This window comes from Nematolebias whitei, chromosome 19 (assembly GCF_014905685.2).
Source record: "Nematolebias whitei isolate Nwh7 chromosome 19, NemWhi1, whole genome shotgun sequence".
NCBI lineage: Eukaryota > Metazoa > Chordata > Actinopteri > Cyprinodontiformes > Rivulidae > Nematolebias > Nematolebias whitei.
The window spans coordinates 39066961-39067172 of record NC_056516.1 but is presented as its reverse complement, the minus strand read 5'-3'; positions in this window follow the sequence as shown (position 1 = coordinate 39067172).

Genomic DNA, 212 nt, shown 5'->3' with positions numbered 1-212 from the left:
ACTGATTCTGACTGAACTGACGAGCTAACGGCTAATAATAAAAAAAACTGATTCTGACTGAACTGATGAGCTAATGGCTAATAAAAAAAACTGATTTTGACTGAACTGACGAGCTAATGGCTAATTAAAAAAAAAAACTGATTCTGACTGAACTGACGAGCTAACGGCTAATAATTGAAAAAAAACTGATTCTGACTGAACTGACGAGCTAA